Source organism: Lichenostomus cassidix, chromosome 7, assembly GCF_008360975.1.
Source record: "Lichenostomus cassidix isolate B80296 chromosome 7, HeHo_3.0, whole genome shotgun sequence".
NCBI classification, from domain to species: domain Eukaryota; kingdom Metazoa; phylum Chordata; class Aves; order Passeriformes; family Meliphagidae; genus Lichenostomus; species Lichenostomus cassidix.
In genome coordinates, this window is record NC_139488.1 from 34,308,551 (window position 1) to 34,329,999 (window position 21,449).

General features: G+C 38.4%; 1 protein-coding gene across 10 annotated transcripts in view; it reads right to left on the bottom strand.

Moving 5' to 3' along the window:
- QTMAN (queuosine-tRNA mannosyltransferase) overlaps positions 1-21,449 on the bottom strand; it is a 197,184-nt gene that overhangs the window by 65,047 nt on the left and 110,688 nt on the right. The gene's annotated exons all lie outside the window — the stretch shown is intronic.

Genomic DNA, 21,449 nt, shown 5'->3' on the forward strand with positions numbered 1-21,449 from the left:
CCGACTGAAAAAATTAATCATAAATTTCAAAGAAAACCCCACACCTGGTAGAGAAGGACTGAGCTGTACATCCACTCACAGGATAAAACAACTTTGGTTTTTTCACACAGGTGTGAGCAGTGAACACAAAGATGGAGAAACTCAAGCAGAGCTACTCATGAGGTGCCACAGATGCTATCAGACAGAACTGGCTCTTCCACCTGGTTTTGTGGCTGCAGAAATCCCTTCTCAACAGCAGGATGCACTTGCACAGCTACATGGAGGCAACAGAACTCGTATTTTGTAATACATGAAACTTAACATTTTAAGCAGATCCAGTTTTACTATTTGAATTCAAGCAGTAAAGAATTACAGACCTTCCCCAGGAAACACTTGAGTGAAGCTCTTTCATTCAACCATGACCCTTCTAAATTAACATGGGGAGGACTCCAAGCATGGCCACCGTGGGTTCCTCAGTCTAAGCAGCTGCCTGTACCTCGAGTTAATTTACCCACATATTATTTACTCACATGCCTTTCAGTGTGATTATGGTTCTCCCAGATAAGTAGAGACATTTAAATTTTCTCTTTCCTTTTAATTTCTGAATGTTTACAGACTGTAGCTTGTTCATTAAACCATTTACTAAAGCCAACACTTGCTCCACTTTATCAACCTCCTCCACAATTCTTCAAAGTTTTACTCCATCACAGCTCCTTTCTGGGCTGAGAACAAACCACTCCCTTCCCTCTCCGTCAAAACAAATATTCCTGAAAATGAGAATTATTCACCTCACCCTGCAATGGAGCACCTTTAAATGCAAACAGACCCTTTTTCTTCCAAATCACTGCAGAAATACAAACATGCACAGACTATGTGAGCTTTACTGCAGTTGTGCTCTTGACTAATCACTTTGAGGATCTTCCTCCAAACCCCTAAACCACCTTCCCAAGTCAGTATGCTGTGTAACTATTCTATGTAATGTGTATTCTTTGATTTGGCTTGCTATTCCTTGGCATATAATTTTTGCTTTATCTACAATAAGCTGCGTTTTCAAGCCACTGACTAAATCACCTTTGAGATCTGCCTTTTTTTATACTGCTCACCATCCCTTTTTGGTGCTGCTCTGGAGATACAACCAGAAAAAAGTTCAATCACATTAAATATCCTCATCCAAATTCACTACCTGTGTTACAAACATGCCAGGTTCCCAAATGAGCCTGAATTAAACCATTCTCATCTCAATGCTTTAGCCACCCTCAGATTCTCTGAGTTTAGAAGTACAAACTTGGTACGGCTGAATTCTATACACAGAATCACAGAATCATGGAATGGTTTGGGTTCGGGGACCTTAAAAACCATCTCATTCCAATCCCCTGCCATGGCAGGAACACCTTCCACTATCCCAGGTTGCTCCAAGCCCTGTCCAACCTGGCCTTGAACACTTCCAGAGATCCAGGGGCAGCCACAGCTTCTCTGGGCACCCTGTGCCAGGGCCTCACCCCCTCTTAGGAAAGGATTCCTCCCCAGTATCCCATCTAACTCTGCCCTGTGTCAGATTGAAGCCATTCCCCATGTCCTGTCACTCCATCCCTTGTCCCAAGTCCCTCTCCAGCTATCCTGGAGCCTCTTTAGGCAATGGAAGGAGCTCTAAGGTCTCTACAGAGCCTTCTCTTCTCCAGGCTGAACAATCCCAACTCCCTCAGCCTTTGGTCACAGACATAAAATTGGCTCCTCTGAAGTACAGACACAGCCCCATCAGGATGTACTTTTAAATATTTATGCATGGGAAAAGCTGACAGAGAAACAGGTTAAGGGATTTAAACCACCAGCTCTGTGACTGCACTGAAAGGACTGATTTACCATCCCAAATTTAACTAAGATATTTTGAAAAATCATTGCTGTTAAGACAAATTGCTTGAGGTGTGAGAGGTCAGGCTACCTAGGCAGGCTGTATTCCCCTGCCTGTCTTTTAATCTCCTGGCCAACCATCCACTCACTGCACCATTTCTGTTCCTGAAAAGGTTTCCTCCTTAGTTTTCAACCCTTATAAATCTGATCCATCTCTGCAGAATTCCTAATAATATTAGATAAAACTCCACCGATTTCTCTCTGGAATATACTCTTTAATATCTTTTATTTAAGACATGTGTGTGCAATCAATTCCATGGTATTTACTTGTATTACACACACAGTATTCATCATTTTGACAATTTTTAAAAGTTTTAGAACACCATTTCACTTAACAGTTCAGAAAAAAAGAAAGAGAGCGAGATTTATTTGATGGCTAACTTTGGAACAAGTTAACTGCATTAACTTCCATTGTTTTGGCATAAAGTAGTTCTGTATATTTTACTAACAACAGTAGAGACATGATAAAAGATTTAGGCAGAGAGCCATAAACAGCTCTTGCTGCAATCCATGGTGTTTGTGGAAAGGCATTAATTTTTGGACTTTGATTGGAGGACATCTCTGTGCTCAGCCACTTGGATTTTGCTAAATACAACCACGTATAAAACCTTGTACCTGAGCAGAACAATTTCAACGGCGGGAAGGCTGCTGTAAATCATGTGTAGTATAAACTTGTCCACATGACTGGAATGATATAATGGATATTGGAGTCCCTAACCACCAGCTAATGTTCTTTATGACACTTAAATAAATGACCTGAAAATAAACTAATAACAACACAAAGTCATCTAAACCTGTTCATGTGCATTTCCCAGAAGCATGCTGGAAAAAGACAATGTCTAGTTAGTGCATTTTCTGTGTTTACATTTCCTCCAGAACATTTTTGCTCCTGCAGACTCAAAGTAATTCTTCTTTTCTGCCACCTTCCAAAGGTATCTCTCCATCCAGTATCTGCCCAGATCTTGGTCATTTAAAACCTCAAGAGCTTGCAGGACTTCTATATCACCATGATGGTTATGAAGAAACAAGGCTGGAGGGGGAGCAGACACAGGCTTGAAAGTCTAGATATAAACAAGAATGTTTTAAATGTTTGTATTTTTTATCATGAAGGTGGTGAAACTGGCACAGGGTGCCCAGAGAAGCTGTGGCTGCCCCTGGATCCCTGGAAGCGTCCAAGGCCAGGTTGGACAGGGCTTGGAGCAAGCTGAGATAGTGGAAGTTGTCTCTGCCCATGGCAGGGAGGTCAGAATGAAATGATCTTTAAAGTCCTTTCCAACCCAAACTACTCTGTTATTCTTCAAAACCACCTAGAGAGCTACCACAGCAGAGAAGCGGGATTGAGTTCTCAAGAAGGACACACCATTTTTCTCAACCTTAGTTACAAAACACACCAGCCAAGCAAGAAAAATGCCACAACATTCTATTTTTAATATAGGAGAAGCATTTTCTTATTATTATTAACTTGTGTGCGGTAATGAACTCTTGCACATGTGGAACTTTCCAGAAAAAGAATTATCATCAAAGCTTACAAATATTAACAGTTTCAACAGATTCCACAAGGTACTGTCCCTTACATTTGAAAAAAACATGGAAAATGCTTTACTTTTATGCATAACTCATATATATTTAAACACTGAAAAGTTCAGCACAAACAGTGAGGACTCAGATATCTAATTTTAGTATCGCTACTTGTTTCCAAATTTCTTTTATTTATTAAGATTTTTGAGGCTCTCCAACACATTGAACAGTCAATTTTAAAACTTTATGAAGACTCTACAAAGAGTAAGCCTTGAAAACTTTCCCTTTTTGCATACTGGCTCTAGATGTTTAGTTAAAAAGATGGGTTAAATATTAAACTAAGTTCATATGTAATAAAAATTCAATATCCTAAAATTCAGAGCTTCAATCTAAATATTTGCTACTGTGAGTAACAGATTTCTTTTTAACTCACAACCTATATATTATACATTTCCTTTTCATTTATGCCATGAAACTTGCTCTGAGGAAATCCATGTACTTTTCCTTGAAGCAGACGTGTTTTTCCCACAGATATTTCTTTTTTGTAATATGTTGTCATGTTCTATTGTATGTGTTTATTCATAGCATTTTATTTATCAAATTATTTATGGTGATTGGTTTCTTTTCCATGGCACCAAGAGTCACTTTGTGCACCATTTCATTTTGGCCCTTCTGCAAACGTAGTTACATTTGGGTGCAAAGTTAGAGTCTTGAAAGTACAATGGATTATTATTTATTTAATTATTATTTTTAATATTGCCATTAAAAAGTTTAAAAATAATAGAATCATGGAATGGTCTGGGTTGGAAGGGACTTTAAGGATTATCCCATTCCAACCCTCCTGCCATGGACAAGAACATCTTCCACTAGACCAGCTTGCTCCAAGCCATGCACACATATTACTGACCAAGCACTGTACAAACACCAAAGTTGGGTTTTTTTCCAAAACTCAAAATTTTTTCTGATTCGATTCTAAGAAATAATGAAAAAATAAATAAGAAAGCAGATTTTTGGGTGCCACACTGAAACAGACAGCAACTCCATTAGTATATACTTGATTTATTTATATATAAAATCATATATTTGTATTTTTATCTTTAATGTTACGAGTCAACTGATAACAGTAAAACCAATGCTGTTTATATTTAGCTACTTCTCAAAAGATTGAAAGAAATTACAAAACTGGGAGAATAGTCATAGTTCATTTTTTCCTTATTTTTTTTTTCCTGCAACTACTGTCATATTTTGTGCTCTACAGCACAAAAACTTTTGCTGAATGTGGTCAGGTGGCCCAAAGCTGTACTACAGTTCAAACCTAAAAGCTTGAAAGAAGATCCCCAATATTCAGGGAATTTGATATAAGGGTTTATTGAAGTTGCCACACACTTTCAGGGATCTAATTTCACTTTCTGATCTTCAGCAATGGCTGTAATTCTTCATTCAGAAGAGGGAAGAGATTACTTGTCAGCAGTAATCTCTAACACAGATAATGCCATATAAATATTAGGGGCTTATAAGCATGGACAAGGATTAGGAGCAAAGGGAAAGAACAGAAAGGAAACTGAACAGAGCCAAGATTAAGCACTGGGAAGGGCATGGCAAAAGAAAATCCAAGGTCTGTGGCTCAGCTTGTCTTCCAGCAGCAGAATTGTCTTTTCCTGGGTACAGTAAGTATGGTTTACACTGATTTCCCTGCTTGCAAACTGCAAGATGTGTAAATATGAAATATTATTTGAGCTGTGATCATTATCTTCTCCTTTCCATGGCAGAGGAGACACTCGGGGAACCACAGAGGTTGGAAGGTCCAATTTGTGCTCCAAGCCCATCCAGCTGGGCAGGTTGATCAAAAACCTCATCCAGTTGAGTTTTAAATCTCAACAAAGGTCAAGAATGGAGTTTTCAAATTCAAGCATTAAATAACAGCATAGGGGAGAGCTAAAGGACATCTTTCTTCCTGGCCAGAGAGAAGAACTGGTGTATAACCTATACAGCAGATAAACCAGGGGAGAGATTCCACAGGGTCTGACTTATTGCTGACTAATCAGCCAAAATAATGCTGTTTTAGCAACAAATTAGCTGAATGCAACAACCCTGACACTCCAGTGGATGCCTGATTAGCAGGCAGATCCAAAGATTCTGGGCAACCTGTGTCAGTGTGTCAAAAATGATTCCCCAAAATCCATGCGAAGGTACTGCCTTCCAAAACACCAGCCTGCACTGAAACAGGCAAAGTAAAAGGCAAAGATCTCTTTGACATCAAATGAGACCGAGTTTGACCCTAAATATATTATTTCTGAGTTCATGTCTTCAATTCCCTGAAATCCTTTCACACTAAATACAAGAATCTGTGCAGTTATAATTTCTATGCCCATCATTTTCCACAAATGAAATGATGATAATTTAAGAACTCCTCAGAAAGATGGTAAGGAACTAAAATACATATTTTATGGTGCAGGTGAAAATAACTTATGTGAGTTTTTTTGTGCAAGATATGAATACATGGATTAATTCATAGTTCAGAAAAAAAGTAATTTTTTTCTATAATTAAATACCATGACCAAGTAATGTAGATCTGCTGCACCAACACCACAAAGTAACTTTTGGAGCCCTAAGAGTTGTCTTGATAACAACTGCCAGAAATTTAGGAATTGTCGACTTAAGTTCTGCTTCTGCAGAAGTTCGAAAGAATGAATTGAACTATGGGGGGAAAAAAAGTTAGGCTTCTGAGAATTGCAACTTTTTTAAGGCTCTTTAGGATTCTAAAGGATTGGTCATGTTCATTAGTGTTTCATTAAACAGAAAAAACCCCAGCCCAGCTCTCAAGTGCTTATTTAGAAAATGCAAATTTCACATAAACTTCTACACAACACAGTATCTCCTCTTGCTAAACACAACTGGAAACGAGTGCTTGAAAACTGATATCACACCTGTAATATCTTTTTTTTTCCTTTTAATTAAACTAAACCCAGGATCCTATAACATATAATTTCCTGTTTTGTGGAACTACTTCTAATCAGGATATACAGGATGAATGTCCCCTTTAACCAGGCTGCCTTGCAACATACGCAATGCAGAAGGGAGTGCTATCATAACACTTCAATAGTTAAGTGACTTTATGAGAAAAATACTTCCAAATGTTTCCTAAAACCTTCCAAACCGCACCAAAGAACATTATCGTAATATTATGTTTCCCCATGGCCTCCAATATTTAAGCTTGCTATTCTCGAAATGATACTTGGATGAAAAATATAAGTTTATGTAATGTATAAATTGTTCCTAGAAGTAAAGTTGCCTTTAAAATTACCCTGTATAGATGTCAGATATTTTACATTTTCAATAGCCTTTCTGTATTAATTGGAGAAATGGCCTGCTGGTGCTTTGGGCAGCACGGGAATAATCTGTATTTCAGAGCTGAGCAGTCACCCTGTGATCTTATTCCTAGCAAACACTGAAAACAATAACTGTCCTAACCGATTACATATCATGTTACCCTTAATAGATATCCATATTTCTTGCACAGTATACATAATCCATATAAACTGTGCACCATATATCAATACCATATTCCAGCGAATCCACCATCAAAGAGTTCGTTTATAGTAGGTTTTCATTTGACTCGGGGTTGTAACGTTCTGTGCAATCATAAGCAAACCATTTCAGGGATCTTGCCAGCAAGCTGCTTTTTGGCAGATTATTGGCAGTACATATTGGCAGCAAACTAGTGCAACTAAGCCCTTCTTATAACTTACAGGTAAATAATGATTTTAATAAATTTATGTAAAATGTTCCACTTGCTTACATCTGGTTTTGATAATTCACTCGCCTGCGCAAATGCAAACTTCTGTGCGTTTCTCAGGAAAGCACATGCTTCACCTGAATAATTTAACAATTTCTCAGGTACCCCAAGAAATAATAAGCAATGAAGCCTGCTTTCACTTGAAGGCTTAATTGAAAAAAGCTAGGGAAATTAATTAAAAATAATAATTGTATGCACACCAAAATTTAAACCACACTTTGTCAATAATACAATATTCAAATAGTAAGAAAAATGCATTTTTTGCCTGTTGTGGAGCTATCCCAGCCACAGAGCATTCAAACTGGATGGCCCTCAGGACCACATCATGAAGAGATTTTGACCTCCATTTGTAAATGTGTTACTGTATTAATTTGCATTTTACTTCTGCATTTTACAGAAGTTTTAATGTGAAGTATTTCTATCTCAACTAGGTAGCATAGACTGGAGAAAATTCTAAGTTTTAATCCCAGCTTTTACAGTAGGTCAGCACCTCACTCACTGTTCAAACACCAGAAGTCTCTCCCCAGTCTTGCCCTAAAAGGTCCAAGTTTTCGCCAAAAAGCTCTGAAAATATTAAGACTACTAGTAGCAGTGTCATTACAGGGGGAAGAAAAATCCCTCAAAAACCTTGGACTCCTTTTTTCTGGTATAAATCAGGATGACAGTGACACCGATCTGTGATCCCTGATCATCTGCCTTTCAGCATCTGGGTGCCAGAAGAATCTCTGGGGAGTCAGTCCCTGGAAATGCTGTAAAATGCTGATGGCCCATCACTGACCTACCTGTGAGATTAAAAACTGCAGACCAACTGTCCACATCCACTCTGTGGATACATTTCAAAGCTATATTAAATAAGTGCTTTGAATGGGGCTTGTAATGAATAGTGAACAATTAATTACGCATCAGATTTTACTTGTGCCCAATTCTGCCTAGAACTTGCTTGCTGTTTTTAAGCATTTATTCACTCATGGATTCGTCCATTTAGGATTTTGTAAGGCTTGGCAACGTGGTTAAAACCCCCTCAACAATTTCTTGTTGAGATCTATTGGACACGCTGCTACAACTTGATGTTGCTATAGTGGACTTGCTTTTAATTTGATCTGTTTCAAGGATTCAGTATCCTTCCAGCACGTTGGAAACCTAAGGGCATATATTTGTATTGTTTAAAGGCAGGAAATTCTGTGAACTGAAATGAGAACATATCCCTTTTGCCTTTATGGACTTTTGTTATTTTCTTTTCCTTTTGGGGGTTTTGGAAACAAAACCAGTGAAAGCTGAAAGTTTGAACAATAGAAAATTACTTTCAAGGGGAAAAAAAAGTAAAATACCAAGTATACTTTTATAACTTTATTCATACACTTTGTATATATGTAAATTGCACTTATCCAAGCATCAGAAAATACCATTCACAGCAGGGCCTTATATTGCAGCAGGATCATACTGGTTTTGTCATAAAAGACTGTGGACTTTGCTGTTTTATTCCTTTACTACCTTGTATTAACTTGTACCCCACTGACTTCATGACAGAGCTGACTTGTTTCATGCTAACCACAGAACTAGGGCAATCACATTCCTATTGTAAGGAGGAAAACTACCAATCTTTGTAGCTTTTTAACTCCTTTCCCAAAGAGTCCCACAACCTTCCTTTAACTGATGCAAAAAAGCAGGTCTGAATTGTGGGATAGGAAATGAGGACTGGTGGAAGATGAACAGGAACAAATAACCTGCTAAAATTAAGAGTTGGGTATATATTGCCTTTTAAACAACTACAGCAGCAAACTTTCCTACATTAGTTGTGTACTGCTCAGGGAAGGACTGGAGGCAGAGTGGCTGCATTAGCATGGATCCTGATCCCAGCAGGATACCTCAGTCCCAGAGCAGTGCTGCACAAACACATCCACGCTGCTCCTGGTGCTCAAACCAGCTCGGTATCTTTATTGCACACAATGAATTACACTGCACTACTTTATAAGAAGAGGGTTATAGGTTATAGCCATGGTTATGGCTCTCTGGAACACTCCTGCCTTGTGACAGAGTGCAGAGAGACAAACAAGTCTGCAAAAAAACTTGCTGGAGGACAGCTTGTGTGCCACAACCTCAAGTGCAGCCATTTCAGCAAGAGGCTGAACACTTTCCCAGCAGTGTTCCTCGCAAGCTGACTGCTTCTATCACACCAGCTTAGCAGCTAAATATAAATTACAGAGGGATGGAAAGCTTGAGAGAGACACTTGACACCCAAGACTCTGCTTGGCCACTGGATCTCTCCCAGCTAGTGTTTCTTCACTTGCTAATCCCTCTTCCTGGGCAGCAGCAATTATGACACTGGTGAACGGCAGGACTTGGGTTTATTTGCTTTCATTTGGCACAGGGCTTTGTGCCTGACTTTTCTGCTCTGGAAGGTTACAACAACCAATGCAGGGATCACAACAAGACACAATCAGTCATCAGAATAAACAGCTCAGCATCTTCAGTGGAGTCAAAGAGAAGAATGAATCTTACTAAGATATTTGAAAGAGCGTGAGGAAGTGGCTTTACTTTAAGTGCTTGCAATAATGATTTCCAAAGGAATATTCCTGACCATCAGCCCTGAGGAATAAAAGAGCTAAAGGGTGCTCATGCTCCTCAATGGGCTCTGACTTTGACATAAAACTAAAGGGATCCATAATTACCAGGTGTAACCCTTCTGTGCTCCTTCCTGCACAGGTGGGTGATGAAGAGAAAGACTTGGCTACCACCCAGACATCACAGGGTCCATCACCTCCCTGATAGAAAAAGCAAGGATCCTAAATATAGCACCTATAAAAACCACCATTAACCCAACTGTTCTTCCCCCTCAAACATTCTCTCTTGTTCAGCCTACACTAATTCAATAGTTTTGCCCAAGTGCTCCAAGAAAAACTAACTTTATACTTGGGAACATCACAGCATACAGATGTTTAAATCATACACTCAACATGTATATGCACAACCAACTAGAAGCCAACAGTTTACAGGTCCTGTATACCTTAAATTCTTCTGAAAGTGTAGTTAAAGATTCTTAGGACATAAATGACGACTAAGTTCATGAACTGCACAGAAAATTGGCTGTGACACCACTTATTAAAAGTTATGATAACTAGAAGGTCCAACTAAAAGGAGCAGAGGCCCTGTTTGCTAGGCTGTAGCTGCAGACAGAATTTTTGGTGCTGAGATCAAAAGAGCAAGGTGTTCATATAAACGGCATTTTATTTTGATCCTATTATTCTATATGAGCTCGAGGAGAGATCAAAGGAAAAAGCACCCAGGTTTCGCTATTAACACTTAACATAACTCCAGTTGGAAAATCCTTTCCAGATTGTTAGTGCAATTTAAAGCCCAGCACATTTTTGTTGCTCTGTTAGGTTAATACACCTGAAGGCACGGGTTTAATCCCTTGACCACCTTTTCCATTGTGGAAAATTGCTTCTGTTACATACAATTCCAGTTATTTCCATTTTTATGGCAGCAAAGACAGCTTAGCTCTGGGGAATGCCCTGGTCTGGGTTGTACCCTCTGTCCTGGAAAGCCAGGCTGTCCTGAAGTGGTGACAATATATTACTGACTGTGCACGACAGTCAGGAAATTCAACACCATTGGAGTGAAGTACTAAAGTGTGGCTCAGCCCCTGCCAAAGCATACCAGCTTCCACTCAGAATGTAAACAAACCTAATGGGCCTTTCAAATATCTAAAAGTTCCTCCTGATAGCTGGCAAGAATTAATGTGCTTTAATACGTTGTATTGCTTATTATGACATTATCCAGGACTACTACTATTAATTAATGGTTCTATTGCTGCTCTTAGCAACCAGCGGTGTTGCATAAAGAAAAAATAATAACATATTGTAGTTCCTACAAAGCTGAAGTATGCTAACAAATTTTAATATTCATGCTTTCTTTGAATGGAAGCTTCTCGTGGATGATTCAGTAACTCAGGGCAGATATTTCAGCATTTCATTTCCACTGAATTTCTTTGGATTGATTTCTAAGAGTGCAGAAATCTGCTAATACACAGGTATCACTTATCACACTAACTTTGGAAAAATCAGCAATACAGGGAAAAAAAAAAAAAAAAAAGAGTGCATATGTCCTTCCCTGCCTTGCCACCCCCTCCTCACTTCCTATTAAAGAGCTTGTGTTAAAAAGTCATTCCAAAGTTTATTTTAAATGCCAAAAAGTGGGCACTGATCCCACAGGAGCTGGCTCAGCTATGGCCCACCATCTTGAACATATTCATTTGATCCAAATCTGCTCCAAGGAGGGGGTTTGGGGTGGTTGTTTTGGGGTTAAGCTTTATTTTTGACTTAATAACAGCAGATAGTCAGAGGCAAGGAGGTGGAAATGACTTTGGGAACTCACACAGTCAATGCTAAATACCCACAGGTGAGCTGTGGCCTGGAGTGAACGTGACAATTATGGGTTAAACAAGATAAAAACGTCTCATGCGCAGTCAGAACATGTTCATGTTACACACAGCAGCCAGCTGGCTATAAATCCAAGAAGTAAGCTGGAAAGCTTTAGAGTTTAAATGGATGAATACAGATATAAAGGGAAGAACAGTGGTTTGTCGCCATATGAATGGCTTCTAACTGAAAAGAGTGGATTGCTTTCCCGAGGGTTTGCCAAAAGAGCAACCTTGTTGAGATGAGGAGAAGAATAAGTACGATGATTGGGACATTCCATATATTTATATTTTCTATTTCGTTTTGAGGCAGAGAAGTCTGATTCAGCATGCCTGGACAATTATACTGTGGCTTTACATACAGGTGTTCCACTGAATAGGGACACAAGTTCTTTAACAATACCTCTGCAGCTGATGATCCATCAACAGGATTAGTCTATTAATTCATTCCAGATTCAAATCACATGAGCTGAGCTGAGAGAAGCAATGGACTATTTTGCTTTCCACATTTCCAGCTCCAAGTAATGTAGGCTACAGTCTTCTTTATTCTACATATGCATCACTGAACTATGGTCAGCAACCTTACCTGTGCTCAGATCCACCAGCACCTTCCTGGCAGGCACAGAGAATAACAGGGGCTTTTCTGAGACCTTCCTATCCTTTTATTAAATAAAGCTGACTAGCAGAACCTTCTGGAATACAGACCCAAGAAATGCCCTAGTAGGTTTTCACAAATGGATGAACCTCACTGACTTGTGGTTGTCCTGTGCAGGGCCAGGAGTTGGACTTCAATGACCCTTGTGGGTCCTTTCCTACTCAGGATATAATTCTGTGACTTTCTAGAAGTCGAATTACCCCACCTGAACATTTTGGGATTTTAGCAAGATAAACTCTTGCTCTTTCTCCACTTAAGGCAGATGTAATTTCCTTATGAATCCAAAACCAGAGCTCTGACTTCTACTACCTCAAGTATGAGCTAAACTTTAAAGGCATAAAGTAACTTCATATTCATAATCTCTGTTCGTATTCATTTATATGTTATACAAATTATATATGTTCTTACAAAACTTTTTTGATGTTTAGAAGTGGCTGTAAGCTCCTGGGTTTGATGTACTCACTGTTGACAGAACCAGAAGCAAACTGTAGGAAGACTGATAACAGCTTTGCTCCCCAAAACCTTTCTCCTGTGTCTCTGAACTGACTGAATGGGAACTGAGAGGGAAAAGAACAAAGATTTGCTGTTCTTTACAGTCACGCAACGAAAGTGTAGGTTAAGCACAGGAAGTATTTGCAGATTCCAGATATTCTGTGGACCTTTGTTGCTTTTCCTTGCATTCAGATCTAATCTGAGCCCCTGCACAGAGCTGGACTTTCATGTTCTGAGGTCCTTCACTAATAGAAAACCCAACCCACTGTGGCACTCAGGGCAAAGTGGACTCAAGAATTTCAGCTTGACGTTGGCATTTATTCATGCTAATGCATTAAAGAAAAAAATGCTTCACCAAGAAAGAAGGCTTAAAATTATACAAATCAACAAATTAATAAACAAATTTAATATATATTCATAGTATAACATGCCTACAGACTGGAAAGATGTATCTTTTAGAAGTTTGGATAGACAGTTTGATGTTTCACATCAAATATAACAACACTGTGTGATCTTTCAGCCTCAGGGATATAAAAATATTAAGTGTTTCTTTTTTGTTCTGATACCAAATATGTCTATACCTCCAACTGGTTCAAGTCACCTCTAATAACCACTGGGATATTTTTGGGAGGTCCTTCAAACAGAAGAGCAGTATTTTCACTACAGTTTTGAACAAGCAATAAATTGTGTTTGGTTCTTTAGCTTCAATCAAGCATCAATTTTGGATTATTTGTCTGAAGTCAGAATTCTTAAAATAAGCCTTTTTTTTTTTAATAGAACCAATTTCTGGGGAAAAAAATTCTCTCCACAAATTGAGTGCAATCAGCTCTTCTAATACAACTAGCTCTGATTTGAAGGTAAGGTTCATATTTAAGGAGGGCTGGATGATTAATCTAAGAGGTGCCCCACCAGTATTTTCACATGAATTTTCACATGAAGAATATTGTTGTACTTTCATTATGCTGCTGTACCACCTTTGATTCTCACAATCTTGTTTGTACTAATATCAACCTACATTTTGCAGGGAAAGGGCTCATAGCAGGATGGGCAACTCAAACTTGTCAATCAGCAAGATCTGGCATTGAACATAGCTCTGAATATGAATGGAAAAAATATCTGGCTGTCAGACATTCTGAAGAATTTTATGCCAAAAAAGCGTTAGGGAATTTCCAGCTCTCACAAGAGCACTCAAAAAATTCTTGATGGATCATCTGTAGCCTTGGGTGCTTTCTGGAAGCAAGTTCCTCCTTTTCCTTTATTGTTCTTTGTGAAGAAAAGGAAAGATGGAACTCTCACCAGAAAATAAGGAAAACATTAACCTCTAAGTCCCTCGGATTTTGGTAAACAGTGAGATCACTGAAAATCTTAGCTTCTGCATATGAATTAGAGGAGAATAATGGGACTGAGCAAAAAGTCATGGACTATGTTCATCAATATGTGCCTTTTATGTAAACTAGACTGTTAATTGAAAACCTATTTTCAGAGTCTCTTAGGAGGCAATCACCTTAAAATTAATCAAAGTCCTGTTTTGTTGGTTTTTTTTAATAGGGTTTGTGCTCCTTTGGATGCTCAGAAAATTGCTTGGAGCAGAGACTGGAAGCAAAGGCTTTGGGGTTTGTGTCTCAGAGCCCATTTTTCTGGGGCTGGTGGGGCTCAGCCTGAAGAAAGGAGGCTAAGGGGAAACCTCACTCTCCATGACTCCCTGACAGGAGGGTGCAGCCAGGTCAGGGTCAGGCTCTGCTTGCAAGAGAATTGGGAAAGGATGAGAGGAAATAGCCTCAAGTGGCGTCAAGGGAGGTTTGGGTTGGATATTGGGGAAAATGTCTTCACTGGAAGAGGCTCACCAGTCACTGCAGTAGATCACAGTCCCCAAAACAACAGAATTTCAGCTCCCTTTTCCATCTGGTTATCACCATGCCCTTAGCTTTCAACCATTTCTTTTCCCATTTTTCCGTGGCTTTCCCTGTTTGCCATTTCTACTAAAGCTCCCTCTGTGAGGCAAATGGAACAAAGTCTTCATGAATAATTCTGGGTGGGTTTTTTTAATATACCTCTCCTTAAAATATTCTTTAACTTACTTCTTAGTGCCTAGGAATGACTCATTAAAAGAATAACCTCACAGTAGTAACACAGTGATAGATATCAAAGGTGAAAATTTGCCATTATTTTGCACTCAAACAGCCTGAACACATCTTCAAAGAGCATAGAGAGGAAAGGGCTGTATTTGTCTACAGATGTATTTTCTTAACATTTTTTTCATCAATTTACTTCAGCAAGAATGACCAGCTTAAATTTTTCAGTGTCTTCAAGGACCTTATTTCATGAATTTATATAAAAGGCAGAAAAGTATATATAAATGTTTTAAAAGCAGCCAGGAGTTTTTGTGGTAACAGTGCCATTAGATTTAAAATACCAAACACTCAAATTACTTCTGACACATTTGATCTAAGTCACTTTTGAATTTGCACCTACAAACAATAAAAAATACTGGTTCTGAAGGAGACTGATTATTTCCTTTGCAATATTTTACCACAGAGAAGTTATTCTCTCTTTCCCCCAGATCTGACAGCCATTCAAATGTCCTGGGTTTGTTGCACACTAAACTAGAAATATGATCTCCACTTGGAAACTCCCCTCAAAAAATAGTTTCTTCTGTCAATTCTCAGTAACTGCCTTCAATAACAAGCGTGACTATTGAACTTTGAAAGTATCAATGTTCAGCCATCTTCCTGAGCTCACACATCACAGCTGCAGGGAATAAAGATGCTGAAAGACCGCGATCTCTCCCAATCGTTGGGATGTTTATCATAACCCTTTGTGATATTTAACTGGCACTGCTTTCTCCTCCTTCATTTCCAAAGGAATGAATCACAGGCTCAGCTCTTCCAGGAACCAACCACTTGAGCTATTCTCTGCACTTCCTGCAGCTCTTCCTCGACTGCAGCCAGCCCTTTGATTGACCCCACCTTTAATAAACCTCCAACTGGAGAGTCTCAGCTAAAATGTATATTAAGCCTCCTGGGAATGACTAACCAACACAAAAAAAGCCCAGATTTATGACAGACAACTTCCCAGAGCCTCCTGCAGCCAGTGGGATTTGTTCAGAGGCTGGACTGAAGAAGAGTCACTGTGGGAAGTCAGGTTTATTCACTTTCTTATTCAATAATAGTACAACATGTTGTCTGTAGACTGCTCCGAGTTATATACAGGATGTTAATCACAAAATAATGCAAAATTAGAGGGTATAGTCTTCATCAGGTATTCTGAATTATAATTAACTACTAATTTTAAGCTACAACTTGCAAAAAAATAGATAAGCAAGCCACCAGTTCACTAAAAAAAGCTTGAGTTCCCTAATGATAAATTTGTACTCAGATGCTTAGAGTGAAAAGTGTAAGAATTCACTTCCTGAGTTAACTTCATCAAGAGGGAAAAAAAAATCAATGAAAAAATGGAAATCCAGCATCTGGAAGTCAACAGGAATACAGAATTTTCTGAATCTGTGGAAAGGGCTGAAGTTACATCCAAGAAAAATGCAGCAAATCAAATAATCCTCAAAAAAGACAAAGAAGCCTCAAAACAGAAAACCACCCTGGAGTATTTTCCTGGAATTTCCAAACCACTTTTGGTCTCAATGATCTTACAGGGCTTTTCCAAGCTAAATGAATCTCTGATTCTCCCATCCAAGCTGTGACATCAGTTTGAAGTGGCTTCAGTGTCACTGCTAAGGACCATCTGACAGCCAGGAGATGCAGGAAGCCTCCTTGTTCCTCCCCCTCCAGTCCTAAATGATCACCTGCTACTATTTTCAGTAGTCCCTTGGCTTGTCTGTCCCAAAAAAGGTGGTTTTCTTGCCATTTTGCCTAATGTCAAGAGCAGTGGTACCTGATCTATTTCTGTGGCTTCTGGATCTTACTGCAGCACAACCAACAGCAACAGCAAAACACATTTTTTTTCATAGCAACACATTAAAAAAATCCATTTTTTTCCACTAATAAAAGGTTTCTCTTAGGTATAGTGGTTACAAAGAGTAATAGATACTATTTTAAATATCCTGGGAATGTAGTCCTTAACTCAAAAACATCCTAGATTTATTTGCCATTAGCTATCCATTACAATTCAGAACCTGTGTCTAACTTCAAAATTTGGTATTTTTATCCTGAGTTTTACAGTATACTAAGCAGTTTAAGTACCTTTATACAAGAAGTAACATAGAGTTATTTATAGATTCAGCAATGGAACCAGCAAGCCAATGGTCTTCCATTGCTGAAGTCCCCTAGTTATCCTGAAATAACAAAAATTCACCAAGACAGCAGCAAGAAAGCAAGTGGACACTTCTCCACAGCATCCCAACAATAAACAGCAGAATTGTGATACTCCACCGGAATGTTCCAAACCTAAATTGAATGGCAGCATGATTGCTGTGGTTCCAGTTATGTTAATTAGGCTGGATTCATGGTTCATTGAGGCTGCAATTATGCTGCAAAGAAATGCTGCAAGCATCCCATCCTCCTGCAGTCTGCTGAGTGTGCTCCCATTCCTCTTGGGGCAAAAAAAAGACTTTCTGAAGGGATTATACACTGGAGTCACATTTGCACTTAGACCACATGCTTGGTGAAGATGCAATTAGATGACCATGTTTTGCAACCTTCTTCTTTTCCAGATTTAATAGGAAAAATAGCTTTCCAAGTTCCTTGGCCATTTTTTAAGCATGCTTTACTTGGCCAATTTGCATACTAAGCATACAAATTATAAGCCTTATTAGCCCCATTTCAACCGTAGGGTAAGTAAAGAAGGGGAAGAGTTTTGCCCAAAGTTATGCAGCTTTTCAGTGGAAAGAGAACAGAAGTAGCTCTCATCTTCTTAAGGTTAATGGTTGGACTCGATGCTCTTGGGAGGCTTTTCCAAACTAAATGTTTCTGTGATTCTTTTAATGACATTTCCTGACTTACTACTGTAAGTAGTAAAAAAGCAAAATCTTCTGCTGGAAAAGTTATTTAAAAAGGAGGGACAGATGGGTATTATAGTCTCAAACAACTGACAGAAGACATTGGATGAGCCAAATTTGTTTGCCTGCAATGAGAAGGAAATAATTTAATGTAGTAGCAGCTCCTTCCCTGAATGGGAAAGGTGTGTTGGCCCTTAAACAGAAGTTTTCAAACTATCTGTTTTTTACTGGGTAGAAAAGGCAGTGACAGAGGGAGATGATTTTTCAAGCAAGTAACCAGTCTAGGTTTTTTTAACCATAGAACTGCTTTTAAAACCAGCCTCTTCAGAGAAACACATTTTTCAATGCTTTTCTTCCCAAAGAAGGATGATGTGGGATCAGGTGTCTAAACTGAACTCCAAAGAATCAAGTATTCTCAGAGCCTAATTTCCAGCTTCACAACAGACTTGAGTGCTTAGAAGTTCAAGTCTCATTAAAAACCAACAGTGCTTAAACCTTTTTTTTCTTTTTCTTTTTTTTTTTTTTAATTTAAGCAGATCCCCCCCAAAAAAATTGATACTAGCCACTTCAAAGCTGGCTCCTCCAACTCAGGGATGATTGAGTTTCCATAATACAATTATGGTTGGAATGGAGCTGAATTGAAAGTGAGGTTCAGCTTTCAAACAACATCCCCAAAACAGTTGCAGATGATGTGCCTTTCAGCTTTCTGATCCTCAGGTGACACGGGGATGATTGGTATTAGCGAGATACGAATTAGAAAGGGAAGGCAATGCCCTAACTAGAAATAACCATCTTTTCCACAGATGGATGGACATCCATAACAATTTAATCTAACGAGACATGGAGCTCACATGCCCATTTGAAAAATCATAATGGCACTTGTCTGGCAGGTTTGTTCCTCGATGCTTCATTCAATGTCTGTTCCATTCTTCTGCTTTTTTTTTTAACTAATATTATCACAGGTCTTTTTCCAGATTTAATCTCCCAGCAGCTCTCACCCAGGCCACAGCTTCAATTAATGCCAATTTGAGCCTTAACACAAGGAATTCATGCATTGACTGAGCTTTGGATCTGGCTTTTAAAATGAGGTTTGTAATGCTCCTAAGATGAGGAACCTAAACCAGTTTGACACTGAAATCAGTCACTACATAAACAGAAATCTAAAAGCACATCTAAAAGGAATAATACTTAACAGATGCTAAATAATATCAGTTTGAGAAATAATTGCACTTCATGTAAGAGCATGATAAGAAATCTGTTTTCTGATGTGTTATTAGCCCAGTGGATCTGATTTGCAATTTACTCTGCCTACTTAGGCTGGAGTTTAAATCCAACACAAAAAACTATGTCAAGTCTCCCAGACAGGAATGCTTCAAAAGTTTTATTACTCTCACTTGAAAACATTACCACGGATAGGAGCAAAACTAAATATTAAATACACCATTAACAGGAAAATTATTTCAAATCAGTGAAGCATGACGAGACCCAAGTATACTGTTTCTCAATTTCTTTTTCCCTAATGTACACTGAGGAGACAGTAAGGTAGTAAATGGCCAAGGTTCAAACACAGGACATAAACTATATGAAATTAGGAACAGTGTAAATCTTAAGAACAGCTCAAAACTCTGATGAAAATTAGAAAAGAGTCTAATTTGAATTCATTAATGACTTTTCACCAATCTTTTCTTTTCTTGGAAGTAGGTAAAGCTGCTATACTGTTAAATTCTACTAACTTCAAAGTTAAATACTGTTTCTTTTAAAGCTGCAATCACCAAATCTGCTCCCAAACCAAAACTAACAGCTACTTTATTATTTTGTCCCATAAGCCAAGCAGTAAACTAATACTGTAAAACATAAACTCGATATTTTATTTATAATTAGAAGATGTGCTAATGCCTAATAAATGCCTGCTGCTCACCAACTGAAAAGTTATGGAATATAATAAAAAACATTTTACCAGTTAATTAGGCAGGCAAAACTCACCTTGGCAATCCAGGCTAACAACCTGTCCTTACTGGTGCTCTGTAAGTGTTCAGAGAAAGCATGGATTGGTCACCAAAGGAAGAGGCAGGCTCAGAGGTGCATGAAGAACCCAGCTCCTAGAGCCTTTCTAACCACAAATACTCTGGTTTTATTAAGTTCAGTCTGACATTCTGGTCCAGTTGACATTATTGGTCAGGTATCAACACCCCCAGACTCCAGCCCAGCACAGCTTTACCTCTAAGGCTCATCCTCCCTTGGCAACACCAAGAATGATTCCTCTATTACCTGCAGTGATTTATGGAAAAGGCTTTGAAACATCCTGTGCTTCACCATCTCTGCTGAAGGAAGAGGGTCCATGGAGGTGATTACATCTTCACACGATAGATCATCCATTACTGACAGCTTTTATATTTCCCAACTTGAAAAAAAACCCCAAGCCCTTGTCTACATATGGATACATAACACATTTGAAATGTGTAAGGCGAATATAAAGACTGAGGGTTTAAACCCTCAGTTTATCAGCTCTACAGGCCCAATTTTGCAATCAACTAAACCTACAGTACATTTTCATCAAGTGCTGCAAATCAGCAAAATATTAAATGAATCTTGAAAAAATGATTATGAATCCACAGTTCTGTTTGACTGTATAATTCTATTTAAGATTAAAATTACTATCATAAAAAGGCCACTTTCTGAATGTAATTCCACAAAAACATCATCACAAAAGCTTTTACTGCTATTTATGTCAGAATGTATTTTAAACAGTTCTAATCATTTACCTTTGTGGACACTTAATTAAAATTACAAAACCAATTTTAATCTGTAGTCCAATTAATATGCAAATATATGCAAATGTGGTAAATCAAGGTGGTGATTAAGTTAAGGACACTCTATTTCATGTCTGCTTTAAGTGTGAAAACAAACAATCTTTTTTGTAATTGTACTGATGGATTGTGATGTTTATAGGGTTAGTATGGGGTACAAATGTTTATGCATCAACATTATGCCAAAACAAAGATTTTATACTCTGGAGTGATTTAGCATCCAGCATACATTCAGATGTAACAAAGTCATTTTGCAGTCATCTTGTGAATTAGAATAAGGTCAAAGCAAAGTTAAATTTCTATGTCATCCATTTGTATGGCTATTTAAAATTCAACAATCACTTTCTGATGTGTTAGGTAAGAGCCAAGAAGTCTCAAGAATGGCACATTATCACCCTTTATCATTTAGTGTTCATAATACACTGGTTTATCTTTGATACTATTACAGAAATAGTTCTCCCATTAAGGTGCAAAGATATTCATCCTTTTTAACCCTTTTCCCTCCACATGTTCCAATTTTTCAATCTGCAGCCAAAGGTTGCTCTACCAGTGAGGGTTTCTCTACAGACATGCCCTATATTCACTAAGAATTGGCAAAGAACCCATTTTTGCAGCCACTTTTCACCCTTTCCTTCCCCCAGCTGCAGATTTAGACAGGTTGATGCTCCTTCCCACTCGCCCAAAGAAAATCTATCTGTTGCTCTTTGTGGGAATAAATCTGAATTCCTCCATTTAGAACAACTACACCCTTGGACTGAAGTAACTGATTTTCTCTGTCGAGAAAATAATGGAACTGGTGAAAGTAATGTTTAATTTTACAGCTTATTTGAGTTCATAAAAGAGCACAGCTTTCCCTTTGCTACATATTCTCAGGAGCTGGCAAGTGTTTGGAAATACACTTAGTGCAAAAGGACAGAGTCTACCTCATG